Below are 14,622 nucleotides of genomic sequence, written 5' to 3'. Positions count from 1 at the left end.
AACTTTTTCCTTAGCAGAGGTGAAAACCAGTGGTAACTCGTTTGATTCTACATGCATTGTACCAGAGTACTATCAATCTCCTGGAAGTCAGAAGTCATCTGAATGCATCCCTGATAACCCACAGTATTCTTAAATGAGGTGAGTGCCTACACCTTTCCATCTGAAAGTGAAACTCCAGAGGGAATGGCAGGGTACTTCTTGTCAGCCCTTTTAGTAGCTTGAACATTACTAATACAACTACAGTAAAGTGACACATGACACATGGCATGAAATTAAGCAGTGACAATAGGCACAGAAAGCTGAGGCAAAGATGTAACTCAGCACCTCTTTCGTCTTTTTCCTACATTCACATATTGCAAGGGTGATGTTTATTTTGGGAGATGAATGAATACACTACTCGTGTCATTCAACAGCATCCACTATTGGATCATTCATCCCGTATGTTCTTAAAGAGATGCTGCATCCCCCTCTCAGGTTGGAAACAAATAAACCAGCCAACTAATTAAAACCTGCCCTTGTTTTTAAAACAAAGAAACAAACACACACACAAAAAAATCTGTCTCACTTGTATGCAGATGTTTGTTACAGATGGAAAATTGAAAAGAAATCCCTTATGTCAAGACTATGGCTAGAAGAAATTATGTAAAATATGCGTTAAACTAATATGCACTTTTGATTAAAGATGCATGTATAATTACAATGTCACTTTAGAAAAGCAGTACCACCCCCTCTTCTAAGGGGAGACAATTGGCTAAGACCTGTAAGTCTGAACTCCAAATCCTGTAACTCTTTTGTTTTTCTGTAAATGCTTCACACATGCTGTCACCTGTCTTGGGAGGGCAAAACCCACAAATATATAGGCAAAAAGTTCAATAATCCTAGCTGCCTCCCTGCAGAGGTGCTGAAAATGCACCAAAGCTTGTGAGAAAAGTAATGCACTGGCTGTACCTTAAAGGAATAGTAAAAGGATCCCCACTCCTCTTCTTCCACCACTTCAGTGAAAGTCAGTGTCTCAGTGCAGGTGACAAGGGTGAAATCCAGCCAGCCGCTGCCAGCTGGGGACCTGCTGCTGGCTTCTGTGGAGCTGACCTCCATCACCGGCTTCTGCTTGAATTGTCTAGGTGCTTGTTTTCCTAAGAGTTCATGCAGACAAGTCTCTCCTGTTAAAGCAAAGCAGCAAAACCAGCTTCTCACTGCTCCACCACTGGCTACCAGAGGCATCAGGCTTCAGTGTAGCTGAGTGATAAAAAAATAAAAAAGCAAAGGAAAAAAAAAAAAAGCCAAGCTGGCACCAGCCCTTTGAGCTCTCTTTCAGCATATCTCTATCAACAGCTGTCCACATACTCTTTCCAGCAGCTGGACCAGTAGCTGGTAAGAAAGTCAGCACACGTGGACCCATCCATATGCCTTGCGGGCTCGGGACTCTCTGGCATCCACAGTTGCCAGCTCTGGAGCCAGGCATAGCTGTAAAAGCACGGACCTGGGGCACAAACTCATATTTAGTGCATCCAGAACTTGTTCAGCTTAGTGGAGTTGCTCTGCCTTGAGACCTATGCAATCATAAGCAGTACTCAGTCTCTTTTCACAGCCATGTCCCACCAACTCAATTTCTCCATTTCCTGTTACCTGCAGGACAGAAGCTTGGAGGGACTGGAGAAAATTCTGGGTGCCCAAGCAATATTCAGGCTTTGCCAAGATACACTGAAGTCATCCAGAGGAGGAGGGTTGGTCCTGGCCCATACAGATAATTAGAACCATTCATGAAGAGAAAGGACCAGCACTGATCTATATGCACCAGTGATCAATACTTAAATGTTGCACCTGTTGGAATATGAACAGATAAACAGAAATTTCTCAGAACCACCATGTTTAGCTGAAATCAACAGGGAAAACACTCATTAATATATTATCTGAAAGAGAGGAGGAAATATTCTGGATTTTTTTTTTTTCCCAACTGATCATGCAGGCTGACTGTGAACCCCTGCTATAAAGTATTCAGGTAGCATCCAAGCTTTCTGAAAGCATCCTACCTCTTGTTTATTCTTCCTTTTTTTCTTTTTTTTTTTTTAACCTTACTTTCTCATATTTATGGAATAAGTTAAAACTTCCTGCACTGAATGTTGTCTTTTGGGGATCTTTTTGGCTCCCTCATTCCCACACAGATGGTAGTCTCAAGCATATTAGAGGTGCTAAGAAGCTTTTCAGTACATACATGATCCTGCACAGCTCTCAGGACTAAACCAAGAGTGACTTTTCTTGTGGCTTTGCCAGCTGGTTGCTGTAAGTAATGCTTATGGTGTTAAAAAGGTAATTCAGGTAAAAGAAGAGGTAATTCAGGTTTTCCATTGCTCTTACCTTTTCTGTGTTCGATTATTTCTTGGTCACTGTCACTGCCCTGCTTTGTTGATGGCTGGTTTTGCTGAAATGCTGTTTTGTTTGTTCATTTGTTTGTTTTGTGGTTAGTCACAACATTTTAAGCCATGGGCTGTCTGTGGTACCATATCTATAATTAAAATAATTCTCTAGGGAAAACAAACAAACAAACAAACCACTTATTTTCTTATTTTTTAAGCCTCTAAAAAAACATCTGAAATTTGACGTTTGGGTTTGCTCCCTCCACCCTCCACCATCCCCAAGATTAAGCAAACTGTTTGAATACCCCTGGAATGAATGGTGAAATAAAAGATTTTACTGATTGAATCTCAAAAGCCTATAGTGGGCAAGATCTAATCCCAGCAATTCCTCGGTGGATAATGAATAGCTGATTGATTCCTACAACCGACTTTGTTTTCCTCAGACAGGAGTTTGAAAAGTCTCTGAGAATTTCAGTGCTTGAAGAGATTTAGGTGGTTTTACATAGAGAGAAATTGAGTTTTCACACTATTTTTACAAAAGGTGCTCTCGAATTATTTTTTTAACGTCTTTATGTTTTTTATAAAAACACATTTTTTTCTAATGTATAATAAAATGTGATTTTTGCTTTCTTAACCTAACCTCTTTCTCTTTTTAAGTCTCACTATTGTACTACACCACAGCATAAGCATGCTTCCTATATAGGAAATATTAAGCAATTCTGAAAATAATCTCTAAGCAAAGAGAATGGAATATTCAGAAGAAGAACAGAGAAGACTTGTTTTAGGGACTACTTCATTTGCCATTCTTTTTACCTTGGTCTCAGAAGCTACACAAAATTGTATTTCTCAAATATAGCTTTGAACCAAGGGACTGGAAAACTAGAGCATAAATGGTTCCAGTGCAAGCTAAGTAGAACACTTTGCTGCTGCTGTGTGTAACAAAGCTTTATGCTCATCTTCCATGAGCAGACACAGGGGGGAGACCTGCAACATGCATCTCTTGTCTCCCCTTAATGGCATGGTTTTCCTTACTGGGAAGATGAGGAAACAAAAAGTGAAATCAGGAGATTATTACTGTGCATAATGTTGATCATTTCCCCAAATTCAGCTGATCTGAACCTTCAGATGCACCTAATAGTTTAAAAAATTAGGCACATCTAAAATGCAGAGGCTCAAGGTTATGTATATATGTGTGTGTGTGTGTGTGTTTATTGTATAGAATTTACAGTAGAGTTGGCTTTTCTGTATTTAGGCTGTATTGGAAGGAAACTGCAAAAATATTTACATTCTTGCTGTTTGTAGTTTCCTGTACCCTGGAGTAGTTAGACATAATCATATTAAATGCAAAGAAGAAATAAGGCTATCAGGCTTCAGAAAGAAAGAGAATGAGATATTTCTTGCTCCTAATAGTATGACAAGTTAATTGCTTTTCATTAAAAACAAAGAAGCAAACAAAAAACAACACGTTTAATCTGTCTAATCTGTATAGAGTGGCCTTGGAAGAGGAAGGTCAGCCTGCTCTTCCCCATGTCCTTCTCCCCCAAAGCTGACTGTCTGGGGCAGTGCAGAGTGGCTCAGCTGCTGATGCTGGCAGTGAGGACCACTGGAGAGCTGCCTTCCTGCATCCCCGCTGCACAGGAGCAGCACAGAAATTACACATTAGTGACACAATCCCTGTTGTTTGACATGGAAAACTGCATGAAACATCAGTTTATTTTCCTTTAATTTTGAAGCTGCTTAGCATGCATGTTGTTTTCTGTTTGCACTGTGCCTTTGGCGGGGTGCAGTTCTGTTCAGCATGGGTCGGAGATAACCAGGCTGACAGCAGTGGGACCAACCAAGGCTGCAGGTGGCCCCAGCGCTGGGAAGGGATACCCATATTTCAGGGCTCTTGGAGGTCAGCGCTGCATGTACAGCAGGGAGTGTGTCTTCATGTGTGCCTTCCCTATGGTGGGGCTCACGTCTAGTGCTGGTCTCTGGCTTGCATGATCCGCACCTCGTTCCAGCTCCCCTGCACGACTTGCAGTGAAGGTCTGATGGTTCAACGTAAGGCTCCCTTAGCTGGGGTGTGACTGTTCCCCCAGTATTCCCCCACAATTTTACACATTTTTTAGCCTCACCAGGCAGAGACAATATCAAGTTTCTAAATCCTCTAAGACCTGAAATAGCAATGATCTTCTATGAGTTAATTTCTGAGTTCTGAAGTTAGAGGCTGGCAGATGGAACTGAAGAGCCTCTCCCTTATACAGAGAAATATGTGTTTGATTTTCTTTCGGAATCTGTACAAACTCAAATTTGAAATATTTAAAGCCTTCACAGAATGAGATGACAAATCTCTGCCCAGGTCCAGCCTGATTTCTGACCAGTCAGTATCTATCCAGCTCTGAATCAGATCTCCAGACTGCCAGAGGGTGGATTCTTTCTACTGATTGAAGTTTTGGATTAGATCTTTTGCAAAAAAATCTGTATTTTACCATTAGTAAAGAAGGAGGGTCATAAAAATCACAGAGCATTTTTCTAATAGTAATGATAAAAGATGAGCACTTTATTCCTCTTCTATAGAAAAATCAAATTTTCAAGGAGAATTTTTTCACATCATTTCTGCTTGTGGTATTATTTCAGGGTGGTCGATTTTAAAGAACGGATTAATGGGAATTTATCTGTATTTGCAAATAAACTCTTGGAGAAGAATACGCAATTCTTAAGGAATTGTCTTTGAGAAGAAGCATGTAGGTGAAGAAAGTGTGTAGAAGAATGCCATTAAATATGAATGTCATGTCAGTGGAAGTGTCAGACACTGAAATTTCAAATCCTTTCCTCTCTTTGTAGCAGCACAACCATGAAGAAAATAATGTATTTCACAAGGGCCTGATTCTCCCAGGATAGTTCCTGTTCAGGGACAGAATCACATTATCTTTAGCAAAAAAAGAGCCAAGCCCCGTGACCTGAAACAGAAGCCTGATAAATGTGCATTCCTATACAATATCAAGGCAGTCAACATCATATCATTCATTATATAGCACGGGAGCACTCCTGCTTTCAAGGAGCTGAGCAGGTATCCAGGATATGGGTATGGCACCCATCCCAGCAGGTCCTGGCAAAACGTAATGCATGGCATACCACTCAGTAGACAGCATGAATTCACAGCTCCCAGTCACCAGAAAGATTTTCTTTCAAAATCTGCCCTTCTCAAAGTGCTGGCACGCCCGCAGTAGCTGGGATGGGAAAGCAGCTCCGAAACAAAGCTGAGCTGCCAAACGGGGAGTGCGGTTGCAGGTGAGCCCAGGCTGGCCCCAGCAGGCCAGCAGGCAACACAGCCACCCCACAGAACATGTGTCCGGCCACGGGGCGACCACAGGGAGCAGAACACTAGCTGTCTGAGTGTCCCATCCTTCCCTCCTTCTGCTGCAGGGCCCCGGTAACAAAAACAAGCACAAAGGCTAGCTGAGAGTGGGCAGAGAGGGCGTGCAGTTGCAGCTCCCATTTTGTCTAAAACTGGCATCAGCATCTTTTTGTGCATTACAGTCTCCTGAGCTAAACACCAGAGTCTTAGCAGGGCCACAGCCCTGTTTAGCACCATACAGGAAGGCTGTTGGAGGAAAACTGAGGTCCAGGTTTCCACAAGCAGATGTCTTGCAGTGCTTTAAACAACCACCACCAATGGTGGTGCCTTTCACTGCTTTTAATGCATATGTGATTTCAAACCAGGAATTATTTTCAGTACAGTTTTCATATTGTTGCTTTACAGAGTTTTTCTTCCGTTTGTCCACCTTTAGTTGAACTACAACCAATTCTCAGTTCATCTTTGACTATGTCTTACAGATGTCACACCATGACTGCTTGGGGAGAGAAGTACTTCTTCCTTCCCACCCCTCAAGTTCTGCCTACAACCTCCAGTGGTGCCACACAAGATGTTGAATCCATCGTTAAAGCCTGACATAATTTAAGAGTTGCTCCCCCATTGGAGTTCAGATGATGCCTGGAGCTGATGAACCTCTCCCTTCCTCTGCAGGGGATGAAGAATAATCTAATGGCTAAGACATGGGCTTGCAGTTCTGGGAAGATATTAAGCTCCTTGTTCCTTTACAAATTCCCATCTCAGATCAAATGGTACTATAGATGCTACAAAGAGAGAAGAGGGATATTGAGAGAAATCAGGCTAATCCGTCAACACTAAAAGCTTGGGAAAAGACCAGCACAAACTTCAATGGAGGTCAAAAAAAATGGAGGACTTCTGTGCCCAAGGGGAGGTAGAAAAACAAAAGAAAGTGTGGTAGGAAAGAATTTAAAGTGCCTGTATCCCAGTCCTCATTTCTGTGGAAGAAGTTGTATCTGAAGTAATGAATACACTCTGTCTTCTGGCGATGAGCAGCAGTGTGGAAGTGCAGATTTACAAGGGAGGTGGAAAGCTGTTAGATGAATTGCAGGACTTTTTATTGCCAATTACAATTTCATGGCAGGGTTATTATTTATTAAATATAGAAGCAGCCAGTTGAATTCTAACTGCTCTTAGGCTTAATTCCACTTACAAAAAGGCCAAAGAAATTATGCAGAGCTAGAGGAAAAACCCTTTGCAGTAGCAGGCATACTTCTAACAGCCTTCACATCTGCATGCACACACACATGTGGAAAGAAAGAAAACAAACCACTCTTCTGAAGGGGAATGGGTTACACCCAATTTCCCTTTAATAAAGCCTAAGATGGAGTAAACTAAATGTACTGCACTGCCACCACTAACAGGCATGTGAAGGACAATTTGAACGGTGTAACTTCCTCAATTATTGAAGCTGAGGATTTGAGGCTCTCCAGAGAAAGATGTACTTCATCCACTGCTCTGCCCTCCAAAAGCATCATGTGGACAGAAAAAAATAAAACAACTGTTCACAGGTAGACTATGACCCATGTCAGAACTGGCATGGGGGGGTCAGAAGTCAATATTGACTGTAATATACAATTGAATCCCAGGTCATTTCTGTAGAGGAAGAGGATGTCTATTTTCAGGCAGCACAAGCAATGAGCTATCACCAGCTTTGTGCCAGCATTTATTTTGAATTCTCTTGATTGCAGAGCAGGGGTAAGGGCTAGGGAACAGAGAGAACTAAAGAAATACTCAATGAGGAAACTGTCTCAGCTTCTTCAAAGACCTCACCTGGAAGCAGTCTTTATTCTTTTGTTTATGCATATAGGTGCCCCTGTACATTGCCATGAGCAGTGTGTTTAATAACATACATTGGCCGAAACAGTAATCCAGATCTGGTAGGCAGTACAACAATATAGGTTTCTGGTGTTAGACAAATGACACTGAAAATAGTCTTCTGCAAGCCAGTTCTTTGCAGACTGGAATAGAGGTGTAAATTACTCAGTCCTGTGTGATTCAAAATTTTATTTCCAAAATCCTACAGTCTTTTGCTAATACACTTTTCAGGAATGCCTCTTTGGATACTATTAGGAAGTGTTTAGAATATCAAGGCCATTGTATTCTTGTTCCTGATCACATTCAGAAATATATTTTCATTTAGAAAATGAAGAAATATGCTGTTATCGTTTCCACTTGTGAACAAATATATCCATTTGATTATGGTTTGGATTCTGTGAAGAAAGAGGATTAAAACAGGACTACTCCACACACTGATTTGGAAGCGAAAAGTTGTTCAAAGAAACAGTGTTATCTAAAGAAAAATACACAATTTAGCAACTGTCATGACGTTTTGGAAATACTTGATATAAGTACTCACATCACCTAGTGACTGGACATACAGCAAGTTGTAACTGCTCACATCAACTCAGTGCAGTATTGTTGTGCCCCACATTTAAATAGACTTTTGTGTCTCATAGACCACTGGACTTACTGGCATTTCAATGAGATGCACAGAATGATTTGGATATCTTATGGTATTGATTCTTTGCTCACAATTTTACATGTACTATGACACAAATGCTCAGACAAATGTCAGAATGGGCATAATTACCCAACTGATCACACTGGTTTTCTGACTCTCCTTGTGGATAGACTATTGTTTTCTTCATATGTTAGTGACTATATGCTTATATGTATAAGCAGAGCTTATTTACTGTTTCTATAGACAAAATAACGTCTCCATTTGTTAGGCAAGATATTTCCAGTCTGTGTATGAACATACCACTGATTCAGGTCATATTGTTCTTGTAATAAAGCTAGACAGAGTAAAACAATAAGTACCAGTTAGGAAATGAGTTCAAAAAGTTTCCAGTGCTTAACAGTTGTGTGGGTGGAGTAAAATAGCATACACAAAACATGATTTGTTAGTCATTAGAAACAAACCTGGAATCAGCATGAGCTGTGGTGCTCCTGCTTCCCAGAGCCAAGTTTTCAGAACTTCTAAAAAGACTAAAATTGTTGAAGAGTTCTTTAGTTTTTCTCTTCAGAGCAGAAAGGATCTCTGAAAAAAAAAAATTGTTATACTTTCACATATGTATCAAATTAGGGAGAGATTAAATGAAGGAGAAGCAAACCATCTCTGCCTTTGAAGCATTCATCATTTTTGTAGCACAATTTGCTTTAGGAGAAAATAATGTGTTCTGTGGTTCTGAACACGCAAAATAATTCAAGACTTTATATGAACTGCTGCTTGGGGATTAGATGAGGATTTAATATCTTTCTCAGAGAAAGAATTAATTAAACTCTCTCCTCTTTGGGAAGGTGATGAGCAAAACAATACATAGAGCTTTGATTTATTTCTCTACAGAAATAAAATGTGTATAATAATTTTTCATTTCAATTTCTTTTTTTTTTAAAAAAATGAATCATTTAAAAAATTATCATAGGAGTTGCTTAAGGGATTTTAACACACTTCCAAAATGTCAGCTAAAATTGAACCATTGGGTCTCCTTTAGAAAACTTTGAAAATCTGTTGTTACAAGCTAAGGAAATACTGTTTAAGTATTACCAAGGATCTGTCCTTTTCTTTCATTTTTCATATGCTTAACAGTGGAATTGATTGGGAAACCTATTGGTTAGTTGATAGGCCTCACTGTTTTTCACATTTTCTATGATCATCTCATAAAAAGATTTGATAGTCTTTTCATAATAGACCTTGACGGTCATCTGAAGGCTTCACACACATACACAATCCTTTTTTGTTGGCAAAGATTTTCAATCCTCAAATTTTATGATGTAATGTTTTTCTAACAGAAATGTCAAGGGGATATATACCGTGAAAAATAGCTGTTTCATCAAAGCTCCAATTCTATATCAAAATAATTTTCAGTAGGTTTTTTTTTTGTGTTTTTTTTTTTTTTTGCTTGCTAGTTCTAGGAATCCATAATCCATTCCTCGATTCTCTCAGACTCCAGTGCAATTTGGTCTGCTACAACTTAATGCACAAGTGTTATCACCGGATCAGAGTATTTGCTGAATCTGGTAAGAACAACGGTATCAGAACAATGCAATGTTTTAGGATTGTGATTTCAATTCACCTGCAACTACATGTGGGATTAACAATGTCTTATATTCAATAAACTCTGGAACATGAGTAGTACCTAACTATATTTAACTCATTTATGTGCCTTGCACCTTCAAAGTCCTATCGACAACAGAAACTTGTGATATCAGGACAGGAACATTTGCTGGGGTAAAAATAAATAGAAGAGAAAGAAAAAGAGAAAGAGAAAGAGAAAGAGAAAGAGAAAGAGAAAGAGAAAGAGAAAGAGAAAGAGAAAGAGAAAGAGAAAGAGAAAGAGAAAGAGAGAGAAAGAGAAAGAGAAGAGAAAGAGAAAGAGAAAGAGAAAGAAGAAAGAGAAAGAGAAAGAGAAAGAGAAAGAGAATAGAGAAAGAGAAAGAGAAGAGAGAAAGAGAAAGAGAAAGAGAAAGAAGAGAAAAGGAAAGAGAAAAGGAAGAGAAAAGGAAAGAAGAGAAAAGGAAGAAAAGGAAAGAGAAAAGGAAAGAAAGAGAAAAGGAAAGAGAAAAGGAAAGAGAAAAGGAAAGAAAGAGGAGAAGAGAAAGAGAAGAGAAGAGAAGAGAAGAGAAGAGAAGAGAAGAGAAGAGAAGAGAAGAGAGAAGAGAAGAGAAGAGAAGAGAAGAGAAGAGAAGAGAAGAGAAGAGAAGAGAAGAGAAGAGAAGAGAAGAGAAGAGAAGAGAAGAGAAGAAGAAGAAAGAAAGAAGAAAGAAAGAAAGAAAGAAAGAAAGAAAAGAAAGAAAGAAAGAAAGAAAGAAAGAAAGAAAGAAAGAAAGAAAGAAAGAAAGAAAGAAAGAAAGAAAGAAAGAAAGAGAAAGAAAAAGAAAGAAAGGAAGGAAGGAAGGAAGGAAGGCACTTTCATTCAAATGTGGGTACATTATTTTTATCTGTTTTAAAGCATGTCTCATAGGTGAATTGATGTCTCCCTTCTTTGACAAATTAAGTTTTTTTGCATTTACTTTTTAAGCAAGCTGCCTGAAAGGATCATCCAAAGTCAGATATGGTAAATAGGTAGGGCTCATTTTCTGGTGTTTGGATTTGGTCCGTGCATTGATATTTAAGTATGAGGACAATGTATTTACCACCAGCCAAAGCCCTGAGCAATTACAGGAATCATACCCAACCTCTCATTTTCACTGTAGGATTTGTCTTAGCACAGTACTGTTTACACACCCTCTGTAGCTGAATTATATCACTATTTGCAGGTTAATTGGAAACCCTTTATATGTGTCGCTAATCAGAAAAATTGCTGTGGCTGCACTGAATGCACAATTGAATGTGGTCCAACGTGTGTTTCACTCAGTTAACCAAGGGCAGGTGCAAACAACACTTACTCTGAAATACTTAAAATTCAAGGGAATGAAAAAAGTAGGAAAAAACACTGGTAAGCTGCTGAGAGGAGCAACACTCATGGGAAAAAAAAAATCAAGACTTTAATTTCTGTGCTGACTCATTGTCTCTCTGTGCAGTTTCAGCAGTCCACATTGCTTCTTTTTAAATGACTGGATGACCAAAAGAATGAAAAAAGATCAGTCTTTTTACTACTAATAGAGAAATAATTAGGAAAACCTTATTTCTGTAATCTGAGTTTTCCATTTCAAAGATCTTAATGGAGGGTTTTCTAAGATATATTCCCCATTATCAGTCATCTTGCTACCAGCCATCTGTCACCACAGCCAGCAGCAGACACTACAGATAGCCTGTGATCTTCAGTAAATTCTGTTCAGGTACAATGCCTTTCACCAACTTCTATTTAACTTACATGAAAATGTGAATCTGAGAAGCTATGCTAAGTCACGGGAAAGTATGAAATTATACTTGCAGACCTTATGGCTGGTGGTTTTAGGGAACTCGAATAAAAATCCAACTAATCTGGCCCTGTGTCAGGGTCTGAAAGTCTGAAATGGCTTTCACCACCTCGTGTCAGGAGTGACACAAATTAGAGCATCTCACAGGAAACCTGCTGGTACCTGGTCTTCTCTGTTCTCTCTCTCCACCAAGCAGCAATCCATAGCAGTTGCAGTGAAAAATAAATCAACAACAGCTGAAAATTATCCCTTATTATCATGACAAAAACCCCAGCAGACACGTCTGAATTCCCTATAGCACTGACTTGAAAGTTTAAAAGAAACAGCTATTTTATGGCATTTTAAAGGAAACTAAAAATACCCACCCTAAACCATCAAGACAAAAAATTCTTATTCCTAACTTTTTTTTTTTGTCAAAATGACTTGACCCCAAACTAATTAATTTCACTCAACCCAAACAAGCCTTTTTGTGAAAGATATTTCACAAGAATAGTTTTCTATACCATGTTTCGAGGAGTTCAACACCAGCAAACTTTAAAGTGTACCTGCTCTTCTGATGATATATCTGGCAATCTTTATACATAACTTTATGTTAGGTATATATATATATATATATATATATATATGTATAGATATGGTGGGCAGACATTTAAGTAGCTTAGACCAAATTTCAGAGCCTCCTGAGTATTCATATAAAGCCCAAAAAATGGACATGCGAAAGCAGTCAGTTTAAAACCAGAAAGAAGCCTGTACAGCCAATGCATATCCCATACCAGAATGGGAAGAGGTGACAGATGGCAAACTGGGGGTAGGATCTAAACAAATGTTTGAGAATGAAGTCTCTAGCAAATAACTTTCACATACAACTGCTCCTCCTGTAAAAGCCTGTGGCCTCATTTGGATTTTCATGCTCTGCATCTGGTTCGTTTCTCCAGTCTCCAAATGCAAGATGGTTGAGGCAGAGGCTTGTAGTCCTTGCTGCCTGTTTGAGGAGCACCAGAAAGGCACTGCTATCCCTTGCCTGAGTGTGTGCGATCCCTCCCCTGTAGCATGGCACTAGTAAGAAAAGCAAAGCAGGCATCGTTCATGTTGTTAAACACACCCAAGGAGTCACCATGTCATTAGCATATGAGCAACCAATGTCTCTCTGGATGGAGTGCAGCAGAGTATTGGAAGATTTGGACTACTGATTTAAACACTGCTCAACTCTGACTATTTGCCTGAACTTTATAAGGCAATCTTAGCCCATAATTTTAGTATAGATCTTTCCCACAGTTCAAGAAAGGATTGATGGGTACAGTCTCGGCCATGGTCCTGTAAGATAAATATGGATTAACTGTCCTGGATTCAATATTTGATGTAATAAAATGCTTTTTTACAGGTATGGAAATGTAACTTTGCCATGCATTTTAATTATGTTGAAAAAAAAAAGTCATGTCAGCATCTAATTTGTTCTGTTCAAATCTTCATATGCTCTGAAGATAAATCTCTTCTGTTTGAAGAAGGTTAAGATAGTCAAGGGAGAAGATCAAATAATAAGGCACAGGTGAATTTAAAATCACTGTTCCAGACTGCCAAATAGATAAGAGTACAAAGACTGAACAGTAAATTATACATATATATAATATACATGTACAACTTCTCATTCCATTTCTGTAATTGGAAAAAAAAAAAAAAGAAAAAAAAAAAAGTATGTTTTATTAATTCATCCCAGACTCCCATGATACTCAGTCACAGGTCATCAACTACAACAAATAAGTTCTAACGTACCTGTACAGAATTAATGCAAGATTGGAGTGCTGGTTGACAGTGGGCTGAACATAAACCAACAGTGTGCTCAGATGGCCGAGAAGGCCAACAGCATTCTGGCTGGTATCAGAAATAGTGTGGCCAGTGGGACTAGGGAAGATTGTCCCTCTGTACTTGGCTCTGGTGAGGCTGCACCTTGAGCACTGTGCTCCCCACAGGAAAGATTTGGGTTGCTTGAGCGTGTGCAGAGAAAAGCACCAAAACCAGTGAAGAGAAAACAAGAGGTGTGAGGAGCAGCTGGGGGCCTTGGGGCTGCTCAGTCTGGAGAGGAGGAGGCTGAAGGCAGAGCTCCCCGCTCTCCACAGCTGCCTGACAGGAGGCCGCAGTCAGGAGCAGCGTGTCACTCTCCTTGCTCAGGTGACAAGTGACAGGATGCGAGGTGACAGCCCCAGGCTGCACGAGGGGTTTTGGGCTGGGTGTCAGGAAGGATTTCCTCACAGAGAGGGCAGCCAGGCCTTGAAAGGGGCTGCCCAGGCATGTGGTGGGGTTTCCAGCCCTGGAGGTATTTAAGAGACGTGTGGATGTGGCACTTAGAGGCGTGGTTTAATGGTGGACTGGTAGTGTTAGGTGGCTGGTTGGATTTGATGACCCTGAAGGTCTTTTCCAACCTAAATGTTTATACGATTATACATCATAGCATACCTGTAGCTCAGCCTAGCTGACACTATATATGCATATCACCTTCTATAATGCCAGTTGTTCTACACTACTTTTTGGAGCTATGCTAATAACCGATGAGGAGAGGGAGTGTCAGCTCACCGATACAGCAAAATGAAAATAGAAAATTTCAGCTTCCTTCCTTTAGGCCAGATAATTTTTTTGTTTTTAATTTAATTAAGCATAGATAAAGCTATTAACGTTTCAAGACTTCCTGAATATTAAAACAAACAAACAAAAAATATTCCACAGCAAAAACAAACAAACAAAAAGTTGAAGTTCTAATTTCTCTGGCCTTTTATTTTAGATGAAACTCTCTGCAAAGAAACAGAATGCCTCTTGTGAAACCAAGAGGCCATAAGGCTCTACCAGACTGGCCTCTTACTGATTCTTACTGGTTTACCTACACTCAGACCCAGATCTTCAGAGTGGCATCATTTAGGAGCACAAACCTTCTGCTCAGGATAGAAACAGACTATGTTTCCTCTTCACTGTTGTTCCTGGTATCAGCTGAGCTGGCGGGTAAGAAGAATTGGATAAGGATAGGGCAGCATCCGCCCT

General features: G+C 39.8%; 1 long non-coding RNA gene across 4 annotated transcripts in view; it reads right to left on the bottom strand.

Moving 5' to 3' along the window:
- Positions 1–14,622, bottom strand: part of LOC308187286 — a 93,804-nt gene that overhangs the window by 19,637 nt on the left and 59,545 nt on the right. Inside the window, exons 9-11 of one of the 4 annotated variants that reach the window (XR_013944579.1) lie at positions 8,656–8,773; positions 2,356–2,522; positions 1,649–1,821 (exon numbers count right to left, since the gene is read on the bottom strand). This is a non-coding gene — a long non-coding RNA (uncharacterized lncRNA). Of the gene's footprint in view, positions 1–1,648; positions 1,822–2,298; positions 2,523–8,655; positions 8,774–14,622 lie in introns of those variants that run through there. The other 3 variants (XR_013944577.1, XR_013944580.1, XR_013944578.1) reach the window with 3 other exon arrangements.

Source organism: Anser brachyrhynchus (assembly GCF_964034855.1).
Source record: "Anser brachyrhynchus genome assembly, contig: SCAFFOLD_92, whole genome shotgun sequence".
Lineage (NCBI taxonomy): Eukaryota > Metazoa > Chordata > Aves > Anseriformes > Anatidae > Anser > Anser brachyrhynchus.
This window is presented reverse-complemented; position numbering and strand designations above follow the sequence as displayed.